Source organism: Pristiophorus japonicus, unplaced genomic scaffold (genome assembly GCF_044704955.1).
Source record: "Pristiophorus japonicus isolate sPriJap1 unplaced genomic scaffold, sPriJap1.hap1 HAP1_SCAFFOLD_45, whole genome shotgun sequence".
Classification (NCBI taxonomy): domain Eukaryota; kingdom Metazoa; phylum Chordata; class Chondrichthyes; family Pristiophoridae; genus Pristiophorus; species Pristiophorus japonicus.
Window position 1 is genome coordinate 908,994 of NW_027254352.1, and position 27,609 is coordinate 936,602.

General features: G+C 44.3%; 1 non-coding gene and 1 pseudogene across 1 annotated transcript; one reads left to right on the forward strand and one right to left on the reverse strand.

Moving 5' to 3' along the window:
- The window catches only part of LOC139251826 (zinc finger protein 271-like), a 315,853-nt pseudogene extending 288,735 nt beyond the window's left edge, over positions 1-27,118 (forward strand).
- trnae-uuc (transfer RNA glutamic acid (anticodon UUC)) lies at positions 1,002-1,073 on the reverse strand. Its single transcript has one exon. It is a non-coding gene; the product is annotated as a tRNA-Glu (tRNA).
- Positions 27,119-27,609: the final 491 nt, after the last annotated feature.

The following is a 27,609-nucleotide window of genomic DNA, read 5'->3' on the forward strand; positions in this document are numbered from 1 at the left end:
ATTGGGCACGTTGCTAAGTTGAAAATTTGCATTTTTCCGCACTGGCAATGAATTGACTAATCGCCGGGCTGTGATCAGCTCGGTTTGTTAGGATGATGCCGCGCATGAACGTACATGGAAGAATAATGATCATTTTGATTGTTCTCACACTGCACTTAAATGTTGGCAAACCATACAGTGTCAATCAGCAATTGTAGTTCCATATGTTCATTTAATATTCTGCTGAAGTGTTCATAAAGACACAAAGATTGCACACCAGGCTAGATCTCACAGTGCTGAAGACACAGTGAAATATACTGGAGAGTTTATAACTGTTTCAGAACATAACATGTCAGCAAAATTCCCTCTTCTGTTCTCGGCACTGATGGGTAGTGAAAGGGAGACGGGCCGAAGTCCTATTGAGCCGCACTGACCCCGAGCCAAATTGAAATTAAAGCAGGTTCAGTCCTTAGCAGTGATATGATGAAGAGAGATAAGAGTCGCGAATCAACGTTAGTGATGGTGAATTTCGGTTAGATCAAAAACTCCATGAATTCTCTGCCGGGAAATTCAGATCTTGGAAATCGCCTGAAAACGCTAAACATTGATATGCAGTGAGCCAATGTTCAATATAGAAGGGGCCCAGGCCAAATGAATGCTCAAGGATAAGTTATCAGTGCCCATGGTCCAGGCATTCCCTGATTCCAGTCTTGCACACGTTGCGAAGTTTAAAATGCTGAATATTTCCACAGTGACAATGCATTGATTGATGATAAGCCCGAGTGCTGTGGCACAAATAGGTACCTGGAAGACTAAAGATAGCCATGATTGGCAAAATTTACGTTGTCTATCAGCAATTGGAGTTCCACTTGTTGAGCGAGATCTTGTCATTTAGTGCAGATTTAAAACAGAAGTGTCCATTGTATCACGACACGCTGCTGATGGTTGGGGCAACAATAGCGAGGTGAGCTGCAAGTTTCTTCAGGAACAGCATTGCATTTCGAAGCACCGCAAACACAATGTTTCCTGACCGGGAATCGAACCCGGGCCGCGGCGGTGAAAGCGCCGAATCCTAACCACTAGACCACCAGGGAAGCTGCTGAAAATGTCTGTGCCAGCAAGCAGACCAACCCAGTCTTTCCTCCTTGCTGTTTCGAAATTCTCATCACATTCGCGCCAGGGAAATCTGTTCGCAGCAAATGGCAGTTTTTGTGGAGAACACCAAAGACATGTCCGCGCAATCACAGCGTTAAGTGCGGCTAGGCTTCCACTGAAATCCATTTCATTCTCTCCTTTTTCACGGAATTTTCACTCTCGGCCGAAATAGCTCAGTTGGGAGAGCAATAACTAATAGATCTAAAGGTCTGTGGTTCAATCCCGGATTTCAGTAATATCTGGTGATGTTGCGTTCCCTTCATGTTAAGAGGAGACACTGGTTTTCTATCGAGACAGTGCTTGAGGAATAGGCTGTTCTGCGGTTGCGTGATACTAATTTTCAACATGATTTTTTTTTAGATTCCGCGCGCTTTTTTTGTTACTTTCTATTTATACTCTGCCTAGTTTTGTATATGAAGAGTGAACAATGTTGATGCGATGCGATGTGTTCAATGCTTGTGCATTAACTCTATCACCCAGTGTGTGCCGGATACACAATCCCCTCAGGCTGGGCTTTCACGCAGCCCTAGGGCATATTGTTGCCGGTAAACGTGGTCGGTTAGGACGTGGTATTCATAAAGACAAGAGCGCGGGTCCGATTCCCGTACGGGCCATCCCAAATTTTTCATAATTTATATTCGGTTTTTAGTAACTTTTACAATCAATCTTCATTATGAAACAAATCCACACGGAATCCCAAGGGATGGGAATTATTTGGAATAACAGCCATTGCTTCTTTGCCGACGGTGTGCAGAGCACAACTTTCTGTTTATATGTGTTTCTTGGTTTGCTGATAACCGATGAACGGGAGACCTGTTACCGTCAATGGTTATAAGCAGAACAGACAGACAGAACGGTTCTGTCGCCCGGAGCTGGGCAAAAGGCTGCAGTTCAGGACAAAAACTCCAAATGAAAGTGAAAGATACTGCGAAAAGGACAGAATGAAATAGATTTCAATGGACGCCTACACGCACTTAATGATGTAGTTGCATTGACATGACTTTGGTGTTCTCCATAAAAATGCCATTTGTTACGAACTGTTTTGCCAGGCGCGAATGTGATGAGAATTTAGAAGGAGCAAGGAGGAAGGACTGGGTTGGTCTGCTTGCTGGCAAAAATATTTGCAGCTGCTTCTCTGGTGATCTCGTGAATAGCATTCCGTGTTTTCACTGGCACAGACCTGGGTTCGATTCACGGGTAAAAAACGTTGTATTTTTGGCTGTTCGAACTGCAATGCGTCCCGGATCAATATACAGCTCTCCACAGTGTTGCTGCCTCAAGCACCAGCAGCGCATCCTTCATTGCAGTGTTAAAACATACAGTTCTTTGCCTTCTGTTTTAAAGTCAGCAGTAAATGACTAGATCTTGGTTAACAAGTGGAACTACAATTGCTGATTGACACTGGAAATGTCGCCAATCATGGCTATCTTTAATCTTCCAAGTACCTTTTTGGGGCACATCAGTCGAGCTTATCATCAATCAATGCATTGCCAGTGTGGAAATATTCAGCATTATAAACTTCACAACGTGTTCAAGACTGGAATCAGAGAATGCCTGGACTATGGGCACTGATAACTTATTCTGAGCATTCATTTGGCCTGGGCCACTCCTACATTGCACATTGGCTCACTGTGTGTCTATGCATAGCGTTCATTTGCGATTTCCAAGCTCTGAATTTCCCAGACGAGGATTCATGGACAGTTTGATCTCACCGAGATTCAACATCAATATCATTAAATGTCTCCTTGCGTCGCGACTCTTAACCTTGGTGGCCTAGTGGTGAGGATTCGGTGCAGTCACCGTCGCGGACCGTGTTTGATTCCGGGGCGATGGGCAATGAAAACATAACCTGGGCATTAAGATTTTCATTATGCGTTAACACAACCTGAGTTCCGAGATCTGATCAGGACCTATTGCCCCGAAGAGATGGCTGTGTGGTTGGGGAATTTCTTCCTGGATTAGGTTTTTTTCAAAATGTGTTTTCTTTCATTTGTACAGATGAAAATAGCTTATTTGGGAGAGTGTTAGACAGTAGGTCTAAAAGTTCCTGGTTCAATCCTAGGTTTCTGCAATTTCTGGTTATTTTGTCTTCGCTTCATTTTAAGGGGAAAGGCTGGTTTCATATCGGGACATTGCTGGAGGGATGGGCTGTTGAGAAATTGCGTGATAATAATTTTCAACATGAATTCTGTTAGATTCATTCGCTCTTTTTCGGTTACTTTTTATTGAAACTCTGTCCAGTTTCTCGTCTCTTCACATTTTGGAGAAGAGCATTGAGCGACAAATTAAACGCTCCTCCCGTGCTGTCGGATCTCACAGTCTCTGAGGGAGGGAAATGCAACCCCGATATACCACGGCCCGGCAAAATCTTCCCATACACCCAGCAAAAGCACACTAAAAACAGGCACAGCAGCATTTGCTGAGGATCCGCAGCGAGTAAAATTGTCTTTGATCTCTGATAGTTGTAAATAAATTGTGGTGTATATGTGTTCGTGAAACGTGTAGCTGTGAGTTGTTCTTTGGTATATAAATAAATATACTTCCCTGTGTTAGTGTTTGTCTATTATAATGCATTAGTTTTATTTATAATTGCATTGCGGAGAACATCTGTTTGTTGTCAATGTATTTCTTGGTTATATCTTTGAATCTATATTACTCATCCTCCATTGCCAAATTATGTGCAAAAGGAACCTTAGCGATCGCACAGGACAGCTAATACGTAGATAGAGTTTGGAGACACATCAATTGTAGTGGAAACATAAAATGCTGGAAATCTCAGCAGGTCAGGCAGCATCTGTGGAGAGGAAGCAATGTTAACGTTTCTGGTCGATGACACTTTGTCAGAACTGGAGAGTGTTGGAGAAGAACCGATTCTTAACAAGCATTGAGATGGTTAGGGGAGGATCATTATTTTCTCTTCTTGTTCCAGATTACAGCTTCCCCAGTATTTTGCTTTTGTATTAGTTAATTCCTCTCCACAGATGCTGCCTAACCTGCTGAGATTTACAGCATTTTCAGTTTTCATTCCAGACTCTAGCATCCACAATATTTTGCTTTTGTATTAGTGTTTAATTCAAGAATCTGTTCTTTTCCAACACTTTCCAGTTCTGATTAAGTGGCATCGACCCGAAACGTTAACTCGGCTTCCTAAGCACAGATGCTGCCTGACCTGCTGAGATTTCCAGCAGTTTCTGTTATTATTCAAGTAGCCAGCATCTACAGTATTTTGCTTTTACCTTACCTTGTCTCCGGAGATCCCACTTCCCATGTTTCTGGAGCCAATCCCCGTGTTTCTAGCGCTTTATCCACTATTTCTCGTTAATATCCTGTTTCAGGAGGAAATCCCCTTGTTTCTGAGGTTATATTGACTATTTCTGGAGACCGCATTAGTACAATGGAGCTGTAGATGGATTCACTCTGGAGCATCCACAATGCTGAAGATATCGAGAATAGAGCGTTTAATGAGTTGGTAGATAGCGGATGGGGGATCATCAAGCAGAACATGAATGGGAAGGCAGTGCAGGAGTCATCTCCATCTAAATCAAATATACCATTTTGGATATTGTTGGGGGGCATGGCTCATCAGGGGAAGGTAGCAGCAGCAAAGCTCATGGCACCGTGGTTGGCTCTGATGCAAAGGAGAGCAGGAAAAAGAATGGGAGAGCTATAGTGGTACGGGGTTCTATTGTAAGGGGAATAGATAGGCGTTTCTGCGGTCACAACAGAGACTCCAGGATGGTATGTTGCCTCCTTGGTGCAATGGTCAAAGATGTTCCAGAGCGGCTGCAGGAAATTCTGCAGGGGGAGTGGAAACAGCCAGTTGTCATGCTGCATATAGGTACCAACGATATAGGTAAAGAAATGCGATAAGATCCGACAAGCTGAATGTCGGGAACTAGGAATTAAATTGAAAGATAGGCCCTCAAAGTTAGTAATCTCAGGATGGCTGTCAGTGCCACGTGTTAGTCAGAGTAGAGATAGTAGGATAGATAAGATGAATGCGTGGCTTGAGGAGGAGTGGTTCAGGAGGGAGCGACTCAATGTCCTGGGATATTGGAACCGGTTCTGGGGGAGGTGGGCCCAGTACAAACGGGACGGTCTGCACCTGGGCAGGACCAGAACCAATATCCTAGGGGGAGTGTTTGTAAGTGCTTTTGGGAAGGTTTTAAACTAATATGGAAGGGGGTGGGAACCTATGCAGGGAGACAGAGGGAAGTTAAGTTTGCGCAGAAGCCAAAGATAGATAGAAGAAAAGTAAAAGGGGAGAGCAGAGAAAAACAAGGTAAAATTTAAAGACAACCACATTGCAGCAAAATTCTAACGGGACAAAGTGTGTTAAAAATACAAGCCTGATGGCTCTGTGCCTCAATGCGAGGAGTATTCATATAAGGTAGATGAACTCACTGTGCAGGCAGCTATTAACGAATATGATATAATTTTGATTAGCGAGATATGGCTCCAGGGTGACCAAGGCTAGGAACTTTACATCCAGGTGTATTCAGCATTCGGGAAGGATAGACAGAAAGGAAAAGGAGGTGGGGTAGCGTTGCTGGTTAAAGAGCAAATTAACGCAACAGTAAGGAAGGATATTAGATTGGATTATGTGGAATCTGTATGAGTAGAGATGCGGAATACCAAGGGGCAGAAAACTCTAGTGGACGTTGTGTACGACGTCGAAAGAGTAGTAGTGAGTTTGGGGACAACATCACACAAGCAATTAGGGATGCGTGCAATAAAATTGCAGCAGTTATCATGGGCGCCTTTAATCTACATATGGATTGGGCTAGCCAAACTGGTAACAATACGGTTAAGGAGGATTTCCTGGAGTGTATTACGGATGTATTTCTAGACCAATATGTCGAGGAACCAACTAGAGGGCTGGTCATCCTAGACTGGGTGATGTGTAATGAGAAAGGACTAATTAGCAATCTTGTTGTGTGAGGCCCCTTCGGGAAGAGTGACCATAATATGTTAAAATTATTCGTTAAGATGGAGAGAGATAGTTAATTGAGAGACGAGGGTCCTGAACATAACGAAAGGTAAATTCGATGGTATGAGACGTGAATTGGCTAAAATAAAGTGGCGAATGGTACATAAAGGGTTGAAGGTGGATAGGCATTTGCAGATATTATAAGATCGCATGGAGGAACTTCAACAATTGTACATCCCTGTCTGGAGTAAAAATAAAACGAGGGATGTTGCTCAACCGTGGCTAACAAGGCAAATTAGGGATAGTGTTAAATCCAAGGAAGAGGCACATAAATTGCCCAGAAAATGCAGCAAACCTGAGGACTGGGAGTAATTTAGAATTCAGCAGAGAACATTAGTAGGGAGGGGGGTGGAAATAGAACATATGAGAGGAAGCTTGTGCGGAACATAAAAACTGACTGCGAAAAATTCTATAGATGATATGAGAAGTGTAAAAGACTAGTGAAGACAAATTAAGGTCCCTTGCGGTCAGAATCAGGTGCATTTATAATGAACAAAGAAATGGCAGACGAATTGAACAAATATTTTATGTTCTGTCTTCACGAAGGAAGACAAAAATATCCTTCTGGAAATATTGGGGAACGAGCGTCTAGTGAGAAGGAGGAACTGAAGGAAATCGTTATTAGTCAGGATATTGTTTGAGAAAGTGATAGGATTGAAGGCCGATAAATCCCCAGGGCCTGATAGTCTGCATGCCAGAATAATTAAGGAAGTGGCCCTAGAAATAGTGGAAGCATTAGTGATCATTGTCCAAACGTCGATCGTCTCTGGATCAGTTCCTATGGACTGGAGGGTCGCTAATGTAAGACAACTTCTTAAAAAAGGAGGGAGAGAGAAAACGTGAAATTATAGACCGGTTAGCCTGACATCGGCAGTGAGGAAAATGCTGAAATCAATTACGAAAGATGTAATAGCAGCGCATTTGGAAAGAAGTGACAGGATCGGTCTAAGTCAGCATGGATTTATGAAATGGAATCATGCTTGACAAGTCTTCTAGAATTTTGAGGACGTAACTAGTAGAGTGTACACGGGAGAACCAGTGGATGTGGTGTATTTTGATTTTCAGAAAGGCTTTTGACATGGTCCCACACAAAAGATTAGTATGCAAAATTAAAGCACATTTCTTGGGAGTAAGGTATTGAAGTGGATATAGAACTGTATGGTAAACAGGAAGCAGAGAGTCGGAATAAATGTGTCCTTTTCAAAATGGTAGACAGTGACAAGTGTAGTGTCACAGGGTTCAGTGCTGGAACTCCAGCTATTTACAATATACATAAATGATTTAGATGAAGGAATTGAGTGTAATATCTTCAAGTTTACAGATGGTACTAAGCTGGGTGGCGGTGTGAGCTGTGAGGAGGATGCCAAGAGGTTGCAGGCTGACATGGATAGGTTAGGTGAGTGGGCAAATGCATGGCAGATACAGTAAAATGTGGATAAATGTGAGGTTATCCACTTTGTTGGAAAAAACAGTAATGCAGAATATCACCTGAATGGTGACAGATTAGGAAAAGGGGAGGTGTTACGAGATCTGGTTTTCATGGTCATTGAAGGTTGGCATGCAGGTACAGCACGCGGTGAAGCAGGCAAATGGCCTTCATGGCTAGAGGATTTGAGAATATGAGCAGGGAAGTCTTAGTGCAGTTGTACAGGGCCTTGGTGAGGCTTCACCTGGAATATTGCGTTCAGTTTTGGTCTTCTAATCTAAGGACGGACGTTCTTGATATTGAGGGAGTGCAGCGAAGGTTCACCAGACTGATTCACGGGATGGCAGGACTGACATGTGAAGATAGACTGGATCGACGGCGCCTGTATTCATTGGAGTTTAAGAATGAGAGGGTATCTCATCGAAATATATAAAATTCTGATGGGAGTGGACAGGTCAGAGGCAGGAAGAATGTTCCCGATACTGGGGAAGTCCAGAACAAGGGATCACAGTCTAAGGATAAGGGGTATGCCATTTAGGACCGAGATGAGGAGAAACTTCTTCAGTCAGAGAGTTATTACCCTGTGAAATTCCCTGCCACAGAAAGTTGTTGAGGACAATTCATTAGATATAGTCAAGAGAGAGTTAGATATGGCCCTTGCGGATAAGACAGTCAAGGGGTATGGAGAGAAAGCAGGACATGAGTTCTGAGGTGAATGATCAGCCATGATCTTACTGAATGGTGCTGCAGGCTCGAAGAGTCGAATGGCCTACTGTTGCACCTATTTTCTATGTAAAATCACGTTCCTGGAGCTAGTTGCCCTGTTTCTGTATTTCATAATTGCACAATTCCTGCAGCTAATTCCCTTGTCCTTGACCTAATTCTCCTGTTGCTGGAGCTTCAAATTCCCCTGTTACTGGAGTGAATTCATTTGTTCCGGAGCTAATTCACGCATTCCTGGATCTGATGCTGTTTCTGCTGATCCTAATTCCCCTGTTCTTGGAGCTAATTCTCCATTTTCTGGGCCTCCTACTATCGCGGTTTGTGGACATCCCAATTCCTATTTTTCTGGAGCAATTCTGTACTTTCTCAAGCTAAGACGCCTGTTTATGGAGACTATACCGCTGTATCTGGAGGTAATTCGCCTCTTCCTGGAGTTACAAGGGCCCCTGTTTCTGAAGCGAATTCCCTTTTTTATGGAGCACCCAAATGACGTTTTTGGAGCTCCAAAGTTCGGATGTTTATGGAGCAGCTAATTGTTCTTTTGATGTGGCTGATATTTTCGCGATATTAGGAGCTCCGAATAGGCTATTTAAAGTGTGTTCTGCTAATTACCCTGCAACAAGAATACCTTGTTTTGCATACAAACTAAGTAACTTGTACCATACCACCACCAGAAGGCATAGCTGTTGGAGTCTCAAGTGATCCCTGCATCCCTTGGGAGCACTACATATAAGCAGGCCTGGCATGTTGTATCAACACTCTGGATTTTGAATAAAGGAGCTGAGCTCCCATTACTCATATCTACAGTAAGCAGGCTGATAATAAACTAATGCAACTAAAAACTGGTGACAAGATGACGAACAATCACGTGAAAATGTAGGGAACTGTTGGTACGTTGAAGCTTCAGGAGCAGAGAAATTAGCCTCAGAAACGGGGAATGGGATTTCCTTAATTACAGGAATTAATTCCAGAAACAGAGGAATTAGCTCCAGAAACATCGGAATTACCAAAAACTGGGGAAGTAGATCCTCCAGAAACACAAGAATTATGAACTCCAGAAAGAGAGGATTTATGTCCAGAAATATGTTAATTCGCTCCAGAAAGAGGAGGAATGAGGTGGTCCAGGAGCAGAGGACTTTTCAGCCACAGCAACAGGTGAATTGGATCAAGAAACAGGGGAATTAGATCCAGCAACAGGGGACTTATGAGATCCAGAAACATGGGGATAATGGTTCCATAAACAAAGTAATTGGGAGCAAAAGAAACAGGAGATTCAAAATGCATGGGGAATTAGGAGAGGGCGTGATTAACATGAAACTTAGGGGGTTCTTGTACCGGTTTCTGTCAGAATTTAGCCGAACGCGAGCATAGCTCTGATTCTCCAGCTGGGTTCAACTCTACACCGAGACATGTGGCCGAAGGTCAGAGCTTCAGAATCCAAATCCTTTTATAATGTGTGAAAACTTGTGATAAAGAATAAAATACAGATCTAACATTCTTGTAATATTAACAACCAAATAAAAGCAGTGGTCGAAAAGTTATTTAATTTACCATACATCACAGAACAATTGAATGAGAAGCTTCTTACATCACTACTTCTGGGTAGGTCTAATAAAGCAGGAGGTTCGTTCTCAACTAAAATTACACAATGAGCTAAAATGGATGCTTGTTTACTCTGTGGCTGCTGGTTTCCTCTGTTTTTTCTTTCTCTACTCTTTTCCGTTCAATTGGGAAAATGCCATCCTATGGCTGGAATACTTCATGACAAGAATTAAACTCACTCCAAGCAATACACTCCGTCAAAAACAATGATTAAAAATGCTTACCCAGAGTTCAGTTCCTCTTAGTGCATGAGTTGGCTTTTAGGCGGGTGTCATCTGTATGTGGGAGTTCAGTCTCGTATTAGGTATGACACGTGCCATCACTTCCAACCGTGACCTCCACCTTACGTACCCTTCTGCCCTCGTGGGGTAGGACCCAGAGGCACGTGCAAGTGGCCAGTCGTTCCGTGGAATTTCTTTGTCGGAGAAGGATGGTCATCTTTTCAGTCTGTCTACGAGGTTAACTGCATACAAGGTCGCTGTCACTGGTGTCTGGCTTACTGTAAGAAATTTAGGCAACTTAGGTGAAAGGAGTAGCTGCCAGTATCAGTCTTATGCTCCGATAAATGCTCCCTCCATGCGTTGCATAAGTCGGTATGGAGTTGTGAGTGTTGGGCGAAGATCGTGGGGATAGTTGAGCAGCCAGAATTCGGACAAGTCATCCATCTGTGCTGCGATTTGTGCATAATTCAGCAAGTTCGGGCAGCTTGTGGCTTCATCCGCCTTGAACTTCAAAAGCTCGACAAGTTTCCGCAGAAAGGATGTCGTAATCCTCAACTTGTTGCCAAAACTCTCCATTTCCTTGCACACTTCCTTGTAGGCCTTTTCAGAGTCCGCACCGTACCAGTGTTGGAACCTGTACCAATTGTTTGAACGTGCCCTTTGTATACTTGATGAGAAAAGCAAGTTTCTGCGTGGCTGGTCTGCCATGGCTTCAAATGTGTGGCACCATGGCTGAAACATGATATGATGGGGAGCGTAAAATCGGGCACATGTGAAGGCTGGCGCTGACGAGTGTTGGCAATGCCATTGTTAGGTCGAGTGTTGGCTCCTGCATGTTGGTTGCCGGCTCGACATGACGGAGGCTCGAGTAGTTTGGTGCTACGCCAGTGGCTGGTGGGACAGCTCTTCACACCGCTCCGGCTGGCTCAATGATCAGGGCTGCGGGCTGAAGTCGGAATGCAGTGGCAGAGTGAGAAGACCTGGCTGTGAGATGTCGAAAGTGCGAGGCATGGTCATTTTAGATCTGTTCCGGTGAGGTTTGGACACAAGGCCTCCGTGTTTCTTGCCCGGCTCGCTCCATCTCCTCTACCCTTGCTTGCTGTACAGCGGTGCATTTCCTGGCTTGAAGTAACTTGAGGGTCACCTCGGCCTGGACTTCTGCCACTTTCCTCTCGCCCATTTGTCCTTCTATGACCTCCACAAAGACTGCGTTCTTCGTGGCAGCAGCGACGTCAGCTCGAGCATTGATCAGTGTAGTCTGACTTGAGGACGATGTCCTGGAGTTCTGTCGAGTGTCCCGACCGTCTTTTGACGCTCGACCGTGATTGTAGTGTCATGGTGTGCAGCCGCTCCATGCGGGCGATGTCACTGTTCGCAGTTCTCTAGGAAGATTGACTCAGTTTGTTGAGCATCTTACTTGAATGCTCCCGCTTTATCTTGTGCAGAGGTCACAGAGCGCAGCCCACAGATGCTGGAACGTCTGGAGTGGCGAACAAACCTCGGCCACGGCTGTTTAAAGGGTGTTCTCAGCATTTGTGTCAGCCAGTTCAAGAGTTATTTGGGTTCTCCAGCCACTATAGATATCATTTATTTTTACTCGCATGTGTGTCATTGCTGAGGGCTTTTATGGTCGGGTGCCTCTAAGATCGACTCCGAGGGTCTAGTTCATGGAGAGAGATCTCCTCGAGTTCTAAGTTTAGAATTTCCTCATGCAGGGTATTTGTGCTACCAGTACTGCCTGACATGATAATATTCTGCTGGTAACCTGGGCGAGTATCTCTAAGCAAATGACCTTCTGTTACTTCAGGCGAGTACTGTCAAACAATCGGTTTGGGACAATTCAGAACAGAGAATACAAAATTACACGGAGCTAAACGAGCGTGACAGGATTCGAAGCTGCAATCTTCTGATAATGGCCTGGCAATTTCAGTCGGATTCTTGCCGCACGCTCAAACCTCAACCACAAGAAAGGTACCAACTTACCTGATAGCTCCAGCCCTTTGCGGTCCTGGGCCTGCAGGCGTGCGGCTGCGTAAAACTTCATGCATCCCAGGAGCGCATGCAGTTCGCCAGTGTGCCTGGGCTCACGGGAGTCAGGACAACCAATGAGAAAGGGGGATTCTTTAATCCGTACAAGCATATTGGAAATTACCTTAAAAAGTTATTCAGACTAAAATAGTTTCAAAATTAAAAATAAAATTGAAAAATAAAACTAGGCATTTTTAATCAGGACAAATTGACGAGAAGTTTCAAATTGAAGTGATTATTTAAAAATCGCTCACAATATTTTACAAACCATTATGCTGCTAAATGACCTTACTGCTTTTACCAAGTACAAGTTTTTACTGGGTGTTCTGTGGGTAGTAGTAGAGCAAATAGCCCAATCCTGCAGCATCGAAAGGGAATTTACAGCAGATGGATGTGATCAGTCATGGTGAAACTGGACATATCACAAGTCCTGGGGTTTCTTTTTCCCCCCACATCCATATGCCGAAATCCCACAAGGGCGCTTGCGACAGCGTACACTGTGCGTCGGCCGTCATAGGATCGGTTAAATGCAGCCCATTTTCTTTTGCATGATGCCATCGAGGTACAATATGTAGATGTATATAAGGAGGGGCGAAGCACTGAGATAACGCCGCCTCAGTTACTGAGGTTTAAAGGAAGTTGCCAACAGCTCGAGAGGTTCAGTCTGCTCAGTGAATATGGAACACTGACCGTGCTGGAATCAGCACATTCAACTGCTGAAACGGCTGTGCTTCCATTGGTCAGTGGGGCAAGCTCGTGAACAGGAGGAGCGGCCTAATGGGTCCAATGCAGAAGGAAAGGAAGAGGCATGAAAGGAAGGAGCAGAAATATTCACATGAGCCCAGTAGTGCACATTGCCGAAATCTGTTGCTGCACCACCGATTGCAAGACGATCCAAGCCAGAGATCATCCGACTCCCGCCCAGGCTCATTTGTTACTCCTCGGACAACGAATTACTCACTTCACCCGGAATAAGCTCAAGCACCGGAGACAACAACCTTACAGGAACGATCTTTATTAAGTATATAAAAAGGCGTTAAACAAATAATTCATTCGATGACCAAATTTTGCCATCACTGGCCACTTACTGCCCGGATGCAGAATGAGTGAAGCGTCACAGGGACCCGCTGAGATCCAGCTTGGCTCCGCATCAGAGAATTAAACTTCGGGCATAATCTGTTACCTGTCGGGCGCTGGTCCGTTTTCAAAACTCTGCCCGATGGAAGTGTTCCGGGACCTGGTTGGGGTTTGGAGAGAAAATACGCGGACCGAAATCATTCAGGTAACGAAAGTTGGAGGTTTACACCGACTGCAGCCCCGGCGGCGGAGGTAAAACTGATCTATGGAACAAACATTTCAGAGAGAAGACCATGGAATAGAACGAACTGAACAGCGACAAACGTACACGGATCAGGGAATTCCGCCTGTCCATTTTTCACTGATCCCGGTTTTCACAAGCGCCAGCGTGCCTGGGCCCGCCTTGTTCACCTCTAGTTTAGCGAGAAAGACAAAGGCGGATTTCAGTCTGAATGCAGTGGTTCCTGTACACTTAGACTTCCACACCCCGCTAATAGTATGTGTACTGGTCACCCCGCCATTACTGGGGCCAGGCAGTGCGTGAGGGGGGCCTGTCCAGAGATGCTCCAACAGCCCAGTGTTGAGGCAAGTGATGTGTAGCCTAGGGGAGAGGCTAAGTCAATTGGATCTGATTTCAATGTTTATGGGTAGAGAGCGGGCCTCTGTAGTAATCTCTGGGTTACTATCGGTGCCACGTGCTAATGAGTATAAGAAAAGAAGGATAGAGAGGATCAACACGTGGCTGAAATTTTGGTGTAGGAGGGAGGGCTTTAAATTCTTGAGGCATTGGGACCGCTTCTGGTAGAGATGTGACTTTTACAATCCTGAAGGGTTGCATCTCAACAGCGCAGGGACCAATATCTCATGGGGAGTTTTGCTGCTGACATGGGGAGAGTTTAAACTAGCTTGGCAGGGTGATGGGAACCCGAGAATGAATTCAAAAGTAATGGAAGTAAAGCATAAATTGGATAGACAGAATCTAGAAAGCGAATTTGTAAGACAGAGGAAACAGAGCTTAGTATGTAGTAAGCAAGGAGGTGTCGCGGTGATGAATGGTATATACTTTAATGTAAGGAGTATAGCGAATAAGATGGATGAGCTAAAGAGCAGTGGGAGACACATGAGGGTACGACATTTTCGCCATTAAAGAAACATGGCTGAACGAGGGGCCGGTTTGGCAGATCTATATTCCTACAAAAAGAGAATAGACATTGTCAGTAATATCAGATACATAATCAGTACAGAAATTGTCAGTAATATCAGCTCCATTACTAGTACACATACTTTCAGTAATATCAGCACCATAATCAGTACAAATACTGTCAGTAATATCAGCTCTACAATCAGCACAGATACTTTCAGTAATATCAGGTCGAAAATCAGCACAGACACTGTCAGTAATATCAGCTCCATAATCAGTACAAATAGTGTCAGTAATATCAGCTCCTTACTCAGCACAGATACAGTCATAATATTAGCTCTATAATCAGTAGAGATACTGTCAATAATATCAGCTCTATATTCAGCTCAGGTACTGTCAATAATATCAGCTATATAAACAGCAGAGACACTGTCAGTAATATCAGATCCATAATCAGCACAGATACTGTCAATATTAGCAGCTCCAGAATCAGCATAGATACTGTCAGTAATATGAGCTGCATAATCAGTGCAGACACATCAGTAATATCAGATCCATAAACAGCACAGATACTGTCAGTAATATAAGCTCTATAATCAGTACAGATACTGTGAGTAATATCAGCTCCATAATCAGCACAGATATTGTCCGTAATATCAGCACCGATACTGTCCGAAATATCAGCTCCAGTATCAGTACAGATACTGTCAATAATATCAGCTCCATAATCAGTACAGATACTATCAGTAATATGAGCTCCATAATCAGTACAGATACTGTCAGTAATATCAGCTCCATAATCAGTACAGATACTGTCAGTATATCAGCTCCATAATCAGCACAGATACTGTCAGTAATATTAGCAACATAATCAGCACAGATACTGTCAGTAATATCAGCTCTATAATCATCACAGATACTGTCAATAATATTAGCAGCATAATCAGCACAGATATTGTCAGTAATATCAGGTCTATAATCAGTACAGATACTGTCAGTAATATCAGCTCCATAATCAGTACAGATACTGTCAGTATATCAGCTCCATAATCAGCACAGATACTGTCAGTAATATTAGCAGCATAATCAGCACAGATACTGTCAGTAATATCAGGTCTATAATCAGCACAGATACTATCAATAATATTTGCAGCATAATCAGCACAGATATTGTCAGTAATATCAGCTCTATAATCAGTGCCGATACTGTCAGTAATATCAGCTTCATAATCAGTACAGGATTTAACTGTAATGTCAGCTCTATAATCAGTACAGATACTGTCATTGATATCAGCTCCATAATTATTGCAGGTATTGACTGTAAAGTCAGCTGTATAATCAGTACAGATATTGTCAGTAATATCAGCTCCATAATCAGTGCAGATATTGTCAGTAATATCGTTCCTTAATCAGCACAAATATTGTCGTTAATATCTGCTCCATAATCAGCACAGATACCGTTCGTAATATGAGCTCCATAATCAGCACAGTTACTGTCAGTAATATCTGCTCTCTAATCAGCACCGATTTTGTCGTAATATCTGCTCCATAACCAGTACAGATACTGTGAGTAATTTGAGCTCCATAATCAGTACAGATATTTTCAGTAATATCGATCCATATTGAACACAAATATTGTCTGTAATATCAACTCCATAATCAGTACGGATACTGTCTGTAATATCAACTCCATAATCAGTACAGATACTGTCAGTAATATCAGCTCCATAATCAGTACAGATACTGTCAGTAATATCAGCTCCATAATCAGTACAGATAATGTCAGTAATATCAGCTCCATAATCAGTATAGATACTCTCAGTAATACCAGCTCCATAATCAGTACAGATAATGTCAGTAATATCAGCTCCATAATCAGTACACATACTGTCAGTAATATCAGCTCTATAATCATTGCAGATACTGCCAGTGATATCAGCTTCATAATCAGTACAGGAATTGACTGTAATGTCAGCTCTATAATCAGTACAGATACTGTCAGTGATATCAGTTCCATAATCAGTACAGATAATGACTGTAATGTCCGCTCTATAATCAGTACAGATATTGTCAGTAATATCAGCACCATAATCAGCACCGATATTGTCAGTAATATCAGCACCATAATAAGTACCGATATTGTCAGTAATATCAGCTCCATAATCGGCTCAGATACTGTCAGTAATATCAGCTCCATATACAGCGCAGATATTGTCTGCAATGTCTTCTCCATAATCAGCACAGATACTTTTCGTAACATGAGCTCCTTAATTTGCACCGATATTGTCAGTAATATCTGCTCCATAACCAGTACAGATACTGTGAGTAATATGAGCTCCATAATCAGTGCAGATATTTTCAGTAATATCGCTCCATAATCAGCAAAAATATTGTCTGTAATATCAGCTCTATAATCAGTGCAGATACTGTTCCTAATATGAGCTCCATAATCAGCACAGATACTGTCAGTAATTTCTGCTCTAACATCAGCACCGATATTGTCAGTAATATCAGCTCTATAATCAGCACAGATACTGTCAGTAATATCAGCTCTATATACCTGTTCCTTTACGTGACAACAAGTGGATTCAAACTGTGATAGAGAGTGGCTAATCTCACACTTTTTGATACACGATCCTGGGCCCGAATCTTGTCTGGACAGTGTGTCAGGTTCCTCGATGTCTATGGATTTGCACTGTGTATCAGGATCATGCCAGGTGTGTGTGGGTTTTCAAACTATATTGGGATCCTGGCAGATGTGTATGGGGATTCTCAATGTATCAGCATAATTGCCTGCTATGTTTGGGGTTTCCCAAAATAACAATTTACACCATTTAATGGGGGTTCACAGTGCATTAGGATCCTGCTCGGTGAGTGTGAGGTTTCACATTAAATACACGCTCCCTCCACCATTATTACAAGCAATATTAATTGCACCTTCATGGATTTTGTTTCTCCCCTTCTCTGCAGATGTTGCTGTATCTTGCCGGTTAAATTCCACACTCTTTACCTTTACTTGCGTGCCTCACCATCAGCCGCCACACTGAGAGTCATCAGGATTTGCACTGTGGTAGGCATCACAGTAAATTCCAATCCTGCCCTCAATTCACATCGCTAACTTCCCAATTGAGCTCACTTGGTCGCTATCAAGAGCATGGGATGTGGTTGATTTTACTCTTAGTTGGCCCAGTGGAACTGAGGCTACTTATAGCCCTGAACTGCTGCCTTGACAGATATCAAAGAACAGCACAGATGAAGGATTGAACTTGGGACCCTCCGAATCAGTAGTGCAGAGTGAGCTATAGTGGAGGGCGGCGGCGGAAGAGGGTTATAAAAGAATATTTAGAAAGAAGTACCACTCCATCTTTAAACGAGAACTTCGACATACTGCAAAGTTTTGAAGTCTTTGAAAATTAACGAGCAAGTTAAATAGATCATCAAAAAACAGACATGTTAGAAAGGCTCAGGTCCGTTAAATAGAGAGCTTTACAATAACTGCACAGTAGAGAAGGGTGCGTCTGTTAATGGGAGAGCGGCTAGTGAAGTCGTTCAACACTGCAAGATAAACTGGACTGTCCCTTCCACGATAAATAAGAAGAAAACGTGGAGTTACTGCCCCATTCCAGCAGACAGTGGAAGGGTCGAGAGAACACGCGCTGATTGAGGGGTCGGGGCCTAGGGAACAAGCGCTGTTTGGGGTCGGGGTCTGGGAAACCCCCTCTGTGTGGGGGCGGGACCTGGGGAACCCGCGCTCTGTCGGGCGGGGCCTGAGGAACCTGCGCAGAGTGGGGTCGGGTCCTGGGATGCTTGCTGTGTGTGTGGGGGCGGGGCCTGCGATGCTCGCGCTGTGCGGGGGCGTGGCCTGGGAAACCCGCGCTGTGTGGGGGCGGGGCCTGGGAAACACGCGCTGTGTGTTTGCGGAGTCTGAGAAACCCGCTTTGAGTGATTTACTTTCTTTGAAGGGTAAAGATTATCGAGTTTGCATGCCGATTGCGCGGGCAAGGATGGGCTCCTCTTTTGCCCTATTGCAGTTTTCTTTGTCACTGTGGAGACCCATAGATGGTGCTTACAAGGTGTGAGCAGCAGAGATTGTTTGCTGCTTGTTGTTTAACGCTAATAATCTCTGAGGCAGCTAGTCGTGGATGTATACCGATCAGAACTACAGGAAGTCCAACCCGAAAAGTGCATTTCTGACCAGAAAACTCAATGACTCATTCTCAGGCCTATTCTGATTTTTGTGTCCGTTCTGTTAGGACTCATCCATCTAATATTCAATACATATTACTGGACGATATGAGAGCAATGTTTAACTGAATGCAAGAGGGGATGGGGTTAATAGAAACGAGCTGTTTCTAATGGTTGATGGGTCAGCACAACGAGCCACGGATATAGGATTAAATGTCAGACATTGAGAACATTGATCAGGAGAAACTTCTTCACACAGCGTCAGTGGTTGGGGCACAGGTTCTGTGGTTACAAGGGGTGCTCGTGTTTTCATCCAAGGCAGGCCTCAGCCCAGTCATTTGCTCTAAATATTGATGCAATTATTCAAGCTCAAAAGTGGCAGGAATCGTGAGTAGCAATAGCAGGAAATAAAATCTAAATGTAAGTAAGTACCGATATAGTCTATCTTCATCTATTTATTTTTAACAACTATTGTTGAATGTGGCCCACACCAAGTCTGAGGATATTGGGTCAGTTCCACCACAGAAAATACCCCTGAGGTTGTTGGAAGAGCAGGGAAGCCCAAGTGGAGATTTAAGTGAGGTGCTTAACATCACAAAGGGTTCAGATGGATTAAATAGCGAGACACGTTTTCCAATGGCTGAAGGGTCGACAACCAGAGGACACAGATTTAAGGTGATTGGCAAAAGAATCAGAGATAACATAAGGAAAAATGTTTTACTCATGAGTGGTTAGGATTTGTAATGCACTACCTGTTAGGTTGGTGGATACAGATTCAATAGTAGCCTTCAAAAGGGACTCGAAGGAGAAGAAATTGCAGGGATATGTGGAATGGGGAGGTGGGACTAAACGGATTGCTCGTCGAAATAGCTGGCACATACTCCAATGCAGAATAGTCTCCTTCTGTGCGGTGCTATTCGATGACTGTATGACAATCTCTTTCTATTTTAATATTGCTGATATTATTGTCGATATCAATTCCCACAGCTGGAATCTAAGTACCATGCACAGGAGTGTAGACTGATGTGAAAATCATCTTTAACGGTCTTATGACCCCTGACTTAGCTGGAAAAGTTTTTGCTATCACGAACACAGTTGTGCACCATCTGCTTTACCAAATATTTCTTGGCTTCTGTAATGGCTGCTTTCGTCTCCTTCAGTTGTGGGTGAAGTTTGTCTCTATTCTTCTTTAATTGGAATGCATCTTGATGGCGCGCTTGCTGTGGGAGTCTAGTCTCGGGCCTGCGGACAATGTGGCCCGCCCAACGGAGCTGGTCAAGTGTTGTCAGTGCTTCGATACTGGGGATGTTGGCCTGATCCAGGTGGGCAGAGGAAACGTTTCAAGAACACCCTCAAAGCCTCCTTGATTAAATGCAACATCCCCACCGACAGCTGGCCGTCCCTGGCCAAAGACTACCCTTCGTGAAGGAACAGCATCCGGGAGCGTGCTGAGCACCTTGATTCTCGTCATGCCGAAAACAAGTGCAGGCAGCAGAAGGAGCATGTGGCAAACCAGACTCCCCACCCACACTTGCCTTCAACCATTGTCTGTCCCACCTGTGACAGAGACGGTAATTCCTTTATTGAACGGGGAACTAACTTTTATTGTGGATGCAAGTCTTCCTCGATTTCGAGGGACTGCCCATGATGATGATGCATCTTGATCTAAGCTGGGTTCAATGTAAAACAGTTCTGGGAATCGGGAATCATTCACACCTAGAGGTACACTGACGGCTCTTTTATTTAGCGCCTATTTTCAGCATTTGATCAAAATTACCCCCGCCCCCATCTTGGTCACCTCTTTAGCGCCTAAAGTATTCAGCAAAAATAGTACCTCCCTCCCTCTGCAGTAGTGCGTTCAGTTCTGAGGGACATATTGGCCTGAATGATAAATGAAAGATGAGGGGGTTGACTGCTGAGGAAAGGTTGAGTAGTTTGGCCCTTTACTTAATGGAATTCAGAAAAAGGAGAGGTGATGTTATCGCAACATATAGGATAATGAGGGGGCTTGACAAGGTGGATGCAGAGAGGATGTTTTCACTGATGGGGGAGACGAGAACTAGAGGGAATGATCTTAGAATAAGGGGCCGCCCATTTAAAATTGAGATGAGGAGAAATGTCTTCTCAGTTTTGTGGACCTGTGGCATTTGCTGCATCAGGAGATGTGGAAATTGGGACATTGAATTAATTTAATACAGAAATGGACAGTTTCTTAAAAGATAAGGGAATAAGGTCTTATGGGGAACGGGCAGGGAAGTGGAGCTGAGTCCATGATCGGATCAGCCATGATCATATTAAATGGCCGAGCAGGCTCAAGGGGCCATATGGCCGACTCCTACTCCTATTTCTTATAGTCTTATAAACTCCAAGGGTTGAATTTCGAAGAGAGATTACACAATTATGGTTTTAGTCCCTGTGATTTACATGATTAAGGAGTGATTTGATCGACGTTTTCAAGATAGTAAAGCAAACTGATAGTTTCTCTTTATCGACTCTATTTCCGCTGGTTGGGAATTTTAAAACGAGAGGTCATAGGCTACGAATTAGAGCCAGTCATTTTAAGACGGAGGTTAGGAAATATTTATACACGCAAAGTATGGTAGAAGTTTCAAGCTCCCTCCCAGAAACGGCAGTTGTTGCTGGCGTCATTTGATCATTTTATATCTGAGGTGGATAGATTTTCGTTAACCAAAGGTATTAAGGGGTATTGGTCAAATACGGGTATATTGAGTCAGATCACAGATCAGCCACGATCTGATTGAATGGCGCGACAGACTCGTGGACCTAAGTGGCCCGATCGTGTTCCTATGTTCCCTCCATCATAGAGTCTGAAATGGGCCCGTTCGCTAAAGATTATATTATTTAGCTCCATGCATAACTCCTCGGATAGTGAAATAGTCCATAATAACCACCAACAAGAGAGTTTCAACACCTCCCCTTCACATCTTAACGGAATCTTAACGGAATCCCACCTCATCAACATTCTGCGTGTCGCTATTGATAAGAAATCCAACTGGCCAGACACGTAAACGGCATGGCTACGAGAGCTCAGTATACCTCGACTAAGGCACCATGCAAGAATGTGATGGAACAGTCGTCTGGAAGGATGCTGCTGCATGATTCAAGAAGCTGTACACCACGTAATTCAAATGAGTATGAATATAATGTCGAATGGGCCAAGAAACACGATCAAAGTAGTAAACTGCAAGGTTGAGTGAAATGAGAAAGTTGTTGACAAACACTGATCAACCGATTGGATGGCATGTTTGCCAGAGAAGTGGGATCAATATTCTCCGCATTGTTGTGTTGTTCAGGTCTGGGCCGGACACTGTCCCCACTGTCCCCTGTTCCTAATACCGACCCGAACACTCACCCTGCCCCAACCCTACAACGCTTTTAAGTTATACAATTAAACCAAGTTCCCCCTTGTTAAAGGGGCAGATCAACTAGAACCTACAAACTAACCAAACGAACCAAAAATGTTTAATCAAAAGTTGGTTGCCCGGGGTAATAATGCACTCCAGTCCCTCCTGTGTACACCTCTCGCGGAAACACGCGAGTGTACGAGTGGACACGATGCGCCCCATGTCCAGGCATACCTGGTGTGAAGGAAGCTGCAGAAGAGGCAGGCAGTCGGGCTGAACAAACCACTCGACCACCTGCTGCCTGGACCAGTTAATGGCCACCTTGGCTAGGCCCAGGAGCAGTCCTACGAGGAACGCTTCCGAATTACACGTTCCACTCCACACAGGATGCTCAAAGACCAGAAGCGTGGGACTGAAATGCTGCCATATATCAAGGAGCAGCCGCTTTAAATAATGGATGAGGGGCTGCAACTATTTTAGTTGAACATAAACCAAGTGCCCCCTTTTGGCAAGGGCACCAGAACCAACAAATGTCAAATTAAACTTTTACAATAACTTAAAGCAAATTAAAATCTGGTTACCAGGGTTGATGAACTCCAGCCCCTCCGGCGCCCACCTCTTACGGAAGACCGTGAGCGTACCGATGGACACCATATGCTCCATTTCCAGGGACACCCTGGCTCGGAGGTAACCACGGAAGAAAGGCAGGCAGTCGTGCTGAACGACCGCCTGTGCCGGTGAATGTCCATCTTGGCTATGCCACGAGTAGTCTCACGAGGAGGCCTTCCAAACTGCCCACTCCCCTCCGCACAGGAAGCCCAAAGATCAGGAGCGTGGGTTTGAAGTGCCACCAGAAATCTAGGGGCAGTCCTTTTAAATAATGGAAGAGGGGCTGCAATCTCTGATACTCTGTAAAAGCGGAGAACACGGACTCGGGTCACTGGCCACTCGCGCACACCAATGAGAAATTGATTAAAAGTGAGATTTGATTGGTCAATTCACGGTTGGAATCCCAGTATAGGAGCTGCGGTCATTAGTAGCTGAATGGCGCTTTCCTCAAGGTCTCCGGAGTTGAGAAAGAGCAACATTTTAGTGAACGGATGGTTATTTCTCTCTCCCTGAGTACAGTTTATCGTTTCCTTCTGTCTCTAGTAGGGAAACAAGATGTTTCGCATTGAATCGGGAGCACTTCCTTTGCTAATGCTTGCAACAGTGTGGCAAAATGAATGTGTTGAGAGTGGGTATTGAGTGCACAAAGGGAAGGAGATCCTAAATGCTTTCAACCAAAGGGCAACAATATTTATTTCATCAGAGTAATTAATTGCATCTGAAGGAATAACTTAAGCAAAATGAGGGAAGAGCTGAAAGCCGTTGCCTGCAATTCCTGTGCCATGTGGGAACTCCAAGCTGCTTCATGTGTCCTTTATAACCACGTGTGTCGGACGTGCCTCCATTTGTTCGAACTCAGGTCTTCAGAGTAGGGAGGCTCAGAATTTCCTGGAGCCCACGCTCCAGGAGGTTTTCACCACGCAGCTTCCGAGGTTTTGATAGAATAGAGTGTGTGGCCATCTGGCAGGGGAGGAAGAGGGGTGCACTGCAGGATTCTGCTTTCTGTGCTGAATATCAGTGAGGGTCACAACACCTTGGGGGAGTGCAGTCTGGAGCACATCCAGGGTACTGTGGGGCAAATGATTTCACAGGGCGGCGGGGCGCACAGCAAAGTGTCGAAATGCAGTGGTCATAGTGGTTTCGATATTCCGGGGGATGGACAGGTGTTTCTGCAACTGTTGACCTGAGTCCCACAAGTTGTATTGCCTCTCTGGTTATGTTATGGTTATGTTCAATCTTCCCCAAGGGGCCTCGCACGAGATTGCTAATTAATCCTCTCTCATTACACAATATTTAGTTTAAGATGGCCGCCCCCCTAGTTGGTTCCTAGATATATTGGTCGAGAAAACAATCTCCTATGCACTCCGGGAAATCGTCCTCCACCGTATTGCTTCCAGTTTGGTTAGCCCAATCTATATGCATATTAAAGTCACCCATTATAACTGCTGCACCTTTATTGCATGCACCCCTATTTTCCTGTTTGATGCCCTCCCCAACATCACTACTGCTGTTTGGAGGTCTGTACACAACACCTACTGACGTTTTTTGCCCTTTTGTGTTCTGCAGCACTACCCATATAGATTCCACATCATCCAAGCTAATGTACCTCCTAACTATTTGCATTAATCTCCTCTTTAACCAGCAATGCTACCCCACCTCCTTTTCCTTTTGTTCTATCCTTCCTGAATGTTGCATACTCATGGATGTTGAGTTCCCAGCCCTGATCATCCTGGAGCCACGTCTCTGTAATCCCAATCACATCATATCTGTTAACATCTATTTGCACAGTTGATTCATCCATCTTATTACGGATACTCCTTGCATTAAGACACAAACCCTTCAGGCTTGTTTTTTTAACAGCCTTAGTCCTTTTAGAATTTTGCTGCACAGTGGCCCCTCGGTCCATTCTTCCAAGTCGTTAATATAGACTGTAAATAGTTGGGGTCCCAGCATTGATGCCTGCGGCACCCCACTCATTACTGATTGCCAACCCGAGAATGAACCATTTACCCGGACTCTCTGTTGTCTTTTAGTTAGCCAATCCTCTATCCATGCTAATATATTACCCCCAGCCCCGTGAACTTTTATCTTGTGCAGTAACCTTTTATGTGGCACCTTGTCAAATGCCTTCTGGAAGTCCAAATACACCACACCCACTTTATCCACACTGGCCCATGATGTGAAGTGGAACTTAATTCATCGAAAGCACCTCTGACAGTGTTGAGGAGAAACTGACCGACCAAATGTGAAAAATGAATTCCTGAATGTTTGGTATTGTACAAGAAAAAAATAGAAAGAATGTATTTCTTCCAAATGTCCAGGCCTAGTCTGAATGATGGATTAGTGATTTTGAAATGAGATAAAATTATAACTTTCGCATACTGTTTAAAAATAGACTGATATTTGAGGACAAAAATATTTCATTTCAGAATTTTTTTCAACATGGTATAAGCAGAGAAGGAGTTTGATGATGTATGCCATTGCCTAATAGAGAACTGATTTAGTTGGCTACTATTGCATATTTTCAACTAATTTTTTTAAGTTTTGCTTTGCTGTGTATTTCCACCTGTTTGGAATAACACCAAAAATGAAAATAATCATTGCATTTAGGATAAGGGGTAGATCATTTCGGACTGAGATGAGGAGAAACTTCTTCACTCAAGAGAGCTGTTAACCTGTGGAATTACCTGTCGCAGAGAGTTGTTGATGACAGTTCACTGGATATATTCAAGAGGGAGTTAGATATGGCCCTTACGGTTAAGGGGATCAAGAGGTATGGAGAGAAAGGAGGAAAGGGGTACTGAAGGAATGATCAGCCATGATATTGAATGGCGGTGCAGGCTCGAAGGGCCGAATGGCCTAATCCTGTACCTATTTTTCTATGTTTCTATGCTCGTTACATGCTCAAAGAATTCCAGCAAATTTGACAAACTTAACTTCCCCTTCATAAATCGATGCTGAATTTGCCTGACCGAATTATGTTTTTACAAATGTCGTGCTAATGCTTCTTTAAGAATGAACTCTTCAACATTTTCACAACCACAGATGTTAGGCTAACTGTTTTATAGTTTCCTGCTTTTTGTCTGCCTCCTTTTTAACCGAGTGTGGCTCTCAGTTCCCGGGCAACACCGAGTGCGGCTCTCGGAGCCCCGGGCAACACCGAGTGCGGCTCTCGGGGCCCCGGGCAACACCGAGTGCGGCTCTCGGGCCCTGCGTCAGAGCCACCAGGCCCAGCACCAGTAACCCCCGGGGGCAGCCCCTCCCCCACACCAGGAAAACAACAACTTACATTTAGACAGCAGGCCCAGCAATTCCCAGCAGCTCTGTATCAGTTGGGCGCTGGATGTGGAATTCACTCACTGGCCTCCTGTGTGGGTCTGTTTGTTACATAAGTTTGAGCTGGATGGAGAGGGGGAGAAGCTGCTGGGTTTCTCCCCCAGTACTTCTGGGCCCAGTGGGAACAACAATTTCCCATGTGGGCCTGTCGAGGGAGGTGGGTTCCCTTCCCTGAAGGACAGCAGTGACCCAGATGTTTTTTTAACGACAATCTGGCAGCTTTCATGGTCACTTTTTTCTAGTGCCGGCCCCACAAATGACCAGATTCATTAAGCTCAATTTCACAACCTGCCTTTGTGTTTTTGTGGGTTCTCCCTCACACTCCCCTTTCCTGTTTGAAATTCACTATACAGGATGTTAAAAGGGGAGGATTTGTAGACTGGAAGCTCAAAGCAAACATTACCTCAAGATCTGACAGTCACTCGACACATCGGGACTGGAATATCATCAGCTTTTGACCATGGAAGCAGAAGGCACCGTTCACAGTGGGGAGAAACTGTACACGTGCTCCGTGTGTGGACAAGGCTTCAGTCGATCGTCTAAACTATAGAGACACAAGTGCAGTCACACTGGGGCGAAACTGTGTATATGTGGGGATTGTGGGAAACGCTTCAACTACCAATCCCAGTTGGAAACACATCAGCGAGTTCACACTGGGGAGAGACCTTTCACCTGCTCCAACTGTGGGAAGGGATTCACTCGGTCATCCGACCTGCTGCAACACCAGCGAGTTCACACTGGGGAGAGACCGTTCACCTGCTCCGACTGTGGGAAGGGATTCACTCAGTTATCCCACCTTCTGACACATCAGCGAGTTCACACTGAGGAGAGACCTTGTAAATGTTCTGACTGTGAGAAGAGTTTTAAAAGCAAAGAGCAACTGATGAGACGCCAGCGACTTCACAGCGGGGAGAGGCCGTTCACCTGCTTCGACTGTGGGAAGGGTTTCATTCTCTCATACCACCTTCTGAGACACCAGCGAGTTCATACTGGGGAGAGGCCATTCACCTGCTCTGAGTGTGACAAGGGATTCTCTCTGTCAGGCAACCTGCTGAGACATCAGCGAGTTCACAAGTGACTGCTGGGGTTGGATTCTGCTGTTATTCACATCCCGGACTGAATCGTGTTCATTCTGACAGTTGGGGTTTAAAACTCCTATATCACTGATGGTAATAATTCCTGAAATCGATTGGAGTTTAATATTTGGGATATAGACACATAAATTAGTGTTGCTTTCAACACATTGCTGTGGATTTTTGTCTTTCTCAGCTGATTGTTTAGCATCACCTGACTGGAGCTGAGAAAGGACATTCTGTGGGGGTTCAGAACTTAAGCCTGGACACAGTCCTTCAAGGCCACACAGAGATCACCTCATTCTTCTGAACTCCAATGTGTGTCAGCCCAACCTACTCATCCATAAGTCAATCCCCTCATCTCTGGAATCAACTCTGGAATCTGCAGCAGACATGAGCAAGGACCTAAGTCTAATTAAAGGACACATATTTCATTACAGACAAGGTTACACTGGGAGAAATGATCAGATAGAACATAAGAAATAGGAGCTAGAATAGGTCATTTGGCCCCTCGGGCTTGCTCCGCCATTCAATAAGATCATGGCTGATCTGATCATGGACTCAGTTCCACTTCCCTGCCCACTGCCCATAACCCTTTATTCACTTATCGCTCAAAGATCTGTCAATTTCCGCCTTAAATATATTCAAAGACCCAGCCTCCACAGCTCTCCTGGGCAGAAAATTCCACAGATTTACAAC